This window comes from Carassius auratus, unplaced genomic scaffold (assembly GCF_003368295.1).
Source record: "Carassius auratus strain Wakin unplaced genomic scaffold, ASM336829v1 scaf_tig00024403, whole genome shotgun sequence".
Lineage (NCBI taxonomy): Eukaryota > Metazoa > Chordata > Actinopteri > Cypriniformes > Cyprinidae > Carassius > Carassius auratus.
In genome coordinates this window covers 13541-18337 of record NW_020525340.1, presented here as the reverse complement: position 1 = coordinate 18337, position 4797 = coordinate 13541, and positions in this window count along the sequence as shown.

Below are 4797 nucleotides of genomic sequence, written 5' to 3'. Positions count from 1 at the left end.
TCTGTGCCTTGTTCTCACTCTTTCTCTCTCTGTCCAAGCAGAACCAGTATCCCCTAGACTTAAACCGTAACATTGGGATTTATTGTGAATATATCTATAGGACTTAAGAAAAATGTTAATAATTAGCTCATAAATACAGTAGTCAACATTTGAAGCTGATCAAAACCATTCATCAAAGTTGTCTTAAAAACCTAAAAACAAAATGAATTCTTGTCTCAGGACAACTTGAATCTTTTTCATCCCCTTCAAATGTTGAATTCTGTACATAATGTGTGTTTGTACAATGCCTATATATATATATATATATATATATATATAGAGAGAGAGAGAGAGAGAGAGAGAGAGAGAGAGAGAGAGAGAGAGAGAGAGAGAGAGAGCACCTTAAGAACAGGAGGTTGCCCTGACTTTCTGCCCTGTTACACTATCAGGGCTGTTTTTGTAAGTGTTGGTAATTGGTGGGGTTTAGACCGCTAAAACAGACAAAGCAGTCACTAACCAGATCAGTTAATGAAGAACGCTATTAGAGATATCCTAAGGGCCCGACTCCAGAACGTCGTCCTGCTTTAACAAACTCTTAGACATTACTGCACGCTTGCCAGAGATGTTACTCTTTCTCGGTCCTTAAAGGCACAGGAATCAGAAGAACAACATGTGATATGTCATTTAGAAAGACTCATAAATGCACATACACAGTTTTCAGAGCTCCAAAATGATCATTTTAGCTAATTTTAGTGATTTACATCAGGAAAGCGAGTTACATTAGCTCACTGTTTTTTTCTTTTTTTGTCTCAGGGGTTGTCAGATTTAAATTCAAGCTGTGAGTTTAACTGGATTTAACCTGGTACAAGAGGGATTGCAGGCTGTAAGATTTGGCTTGAGTTCAGTAGAGCTATAGTCAATGCTGAAATATATGAAGTGCTAAAATCTGAAACTTGACCCCATTAAAACGCAATCAGCTTTAAGAACAAACTTAAAATAGATACATATTTCATTATAGTTTCATATAAACATTGAGTGAAACTTCAGCACACTATAATGGTTATATCAATTACATTTCTTTCCATTACTCAAATATGTTTCACGGTTCAGAAGATCAATTATGTTGAGGTTATTAATGTTCTGGCTGGATCGAGGAAGTCATTGATGAATGATTTCATCGTTTAATCTAAATGTCAGTTAACTTGTTGTTCATTTTTTCAGAAGCAGTTACCCTGTCCGTGACGCCGTTCCCTGATGTGACACTGTTTAATGTTAAGTCACAACTTCAATGGCCTCTCCACACAGGCGCCCATTGTTCTCTTTGACTGACTTCACTGTTCACCAGCGATCCTTTTCACATAAACTCAAGCGCCACATCAAAAATGGACCATGAGAGTGATTTGTGTTTTGAATTAAGTTATTACAAGAACTCTATTGTCGATTGTTGCAATGTAGGAAACAACCTATATTCCAGGACCAGATGTCCGAAAGCCCGTTTTGTGATCGCGTCCACCAATCTGAGAGATTTTAAGGTGTCGCAGTTCAAGTAGAGGGTATTGTTGCTTATGCAGAGAATGGTGTCAAGTAAGCCAATGCATTGAGGTTGTGAAGCCAAACATTTTAGAGAATGCGCAGGATTCGGAAATGGTGATAATATATTTTTTTGTACTTTAATTGAGTAAGAATGCATTGAACTGATGTGATAAGACGATTTTATAATGTTACAAAATAATTACATTCCATAAATGGTGTTCTTCTGAACTTTATTTTCATTAGAGAATCCTAGAATAAATGTATTATGGTTTCTACAAATATATTAAGTAGTTGATAATAATAAGAAATGGTTCTTGACCACCAAATCAGCATACTAAGATGATTTATGAAGGATCGTGTGACTGGAGTAATGACGGCTGATAATTCAGCTTTGCGTCACAGAAATAAATTACATAAAATAATTTGAAACTTTAAAATACAAAAGGGTTATTTTACACGGTTACTGTTTTTAGTTATTTCTGATCAAATAAATAGAGACTTCATGAATATAAGAGACGACTTTCAAAAATATGGAAAAAAAAAAAATCATACCTACCCCAAACTTTTACAGAAATGTAACTGTTCCCAAAAAAGAAAAAAGAAAAGTTGTTTTTCAATAAAAACAAATTGTATTCAATATTGCTTGTCAAGTAAAATTATCTTGTTTAAAAGAGTTGGAAAATTAGACAAAATGCATGTTAAAAACCTTTTTATTTATTTATTATTATTATTATTTTATAGAACAAAAACTTTGTTTGAGAAAAAGCAGACACAACTAACAATTTAAGGGAAGGTTTTATTAAAGAGTCAATTGCAACAACAAAAGCATTTGGTCTTAAGTGCCAACGCTATTGTTCCTGGCATTGTTACCTAGTTTGTGTGATAGTTGTGCTCACAGATCAGAAAAATGTCCATTATTGCCTTGCATTTAAGAAGCTTCCTGAGGTTTTCCTGCTTTAGTAACTCAGCCACTCACCATGAAGTCCATTAGTTATGTGGCTTGAGGAGAAGGAGAACCATATAAGTCATTTTTCATTACTGCACTTTTATAAACAAATTTAATGCAGTCGGTTTTGAAATTTTAAAAAATCCATTGGCTTTCTCATTGTGGATAGAAACATGCGGTTAGCAAAAGGTTTTATTTTCCCAGGACTAAACTCCTGGACACACACACACACACACAGTGAAGCTGAATCCACTATTAAGGCTAAAGTGTGAGAAAATGAACCCCGGCACTGTTCTCTGAGCAGTGACCCTGAGTCGACAGCACAGAGAGCAGGGCACTGACATGTGGCATGATGGGTATTGTGCTTGTCATCTTCCCAGTCACAAACACCCCTTAAAGCGCACACATACAGATGCACTCAGCAAGTCAGCTGTTAAAACTTTCAAAATTAGGCTGATGATTGTTTCCGTGTGGAGCTAAAGGTGCCAAGTGGAATGAGTCAGGTCTGTTAGGGAGCTGCGGTGACTGGCATGGATTTCTTCGACTACTGACATTCCTCTCAGCTGCGATATTCACAGCCTTCGCTGTAATAATCCGCCCTGTTCATCAGGTGTTTTCAATTCGTCCCTAGTGACGTGTAACAGACACCTCCACTGGGGCGGTTGAAAATAGAGCACGCTCCGAGCCGCGTTAGGTGCTGAGGCTTTGAGATACTCCTGCTGAAATTCTGGAAAATTCTTTGAGAGTGACTACATGAAACACATTGAAACCGTTTGTGGCAGCTTTGTGAAAAATGTAAACAGTCTGTCTTATAAAAACTTAACGATGTAGAGATTTGTGGATGACAGAATAGGTATTGAATAAAGCTTCCAATCCGTTCAAGAATGTGGGCTTGATGAGCCGCATAGGAAAGGATAGACGGTCAGTGCTTACTAAATACTGACACTTTTATCTAAAGTGACATTGAGTTAAAGGTGTTTATCCAGTTCATGCATTTTTGGGGGGAATCAAACCCTTGCCTTGGCCTTGTTACCGTCATGATAGAGTAACATAAAACTGCTCAAGTATGCTAACATTGTTTTTATGCCTTGTAAATGTATATCTTTGGTTTTCTGTGGGGTTTTGAATTGTGTTGTTGCAAAGTTCTGTTGATGTAATTGTCTTCAAGGTAATAGTATCTTATCTCTGTTGAAAATCGTTTACGAATACAATAATTAATACAGTAAATGAAACAGATTATTAGAGTACTTTTCCAAAAAAGTACTATTTCAGAAATTTGCAATTTCTTTGTAATTATAAAAATTACTAGCAAATTTAGTAGCGAATTTTTTCTACCTCAGCTTTTTTAGTTTTAGCTTTTTGTAGTTATGAAAGTACTTTGACATTATCAAATTGTTTTTTTGTTTAAAAATGTGTATTTATTTATTTAGATTTTTGTATTTTTTATTAGTGTTAGAAAAAAAAATCGTTTCATCTGCAATAATTGCTGGAAATTTTACATTTTTTTATATTTTTTATGTTTTAGTGACCTGGAGCTATTATTGTTTATTTTTTTTTAAATTATGTATTTTTATATTCAAGAAGGTCACTAAAACATTCAGGTCACTAAAACATTAAAAATAAAATTATGTAAAATTTCCAGCAATTATTGCAGATGAAACGATTTTTTTTCTAACACTAATAAAAAAAAAATCTAAATAAATAAATACACATTTTAAACAAAAAAACTAAACAATTTGATAATGCCACAGTACGTTCATAACTACAAAAAGCTAAAACTAAAAAAGCTAAGGTAAAAAATTTACTCAGAATTTGCTAGTAATTTTTATAATTACAAAGAAGTCTATATATATATATATACATATATATATATATATATATATATATATATATATATATATATATATATATATATATATATATACATATATATATATATATATATATATATATATATATATATACATATATATATATATATATATACATATATATATATATATACATATATATATATATATATATATATATATATATATATATATATATATATATATATATATATATATATATATACATATATATATATATATATATATATATATATATCAGACTATATATAGTCTGATACTTTTTTTTTCCCTAAACAAGAATAAAATCTGTTCTGCTTAAAGAAATGCATTTTTAAATAAATGAATTTAAAAGAAAATATGCTTTTGGCTCGTGAAGTAAAATCAGACAACATAAGCGACAACTCTAATGAAAAACATATTGCTTCATCTGAAAATGGGCCACATAAGTTCATCTATTCTTTATTCATTTTATTTCCCTCTCAATCA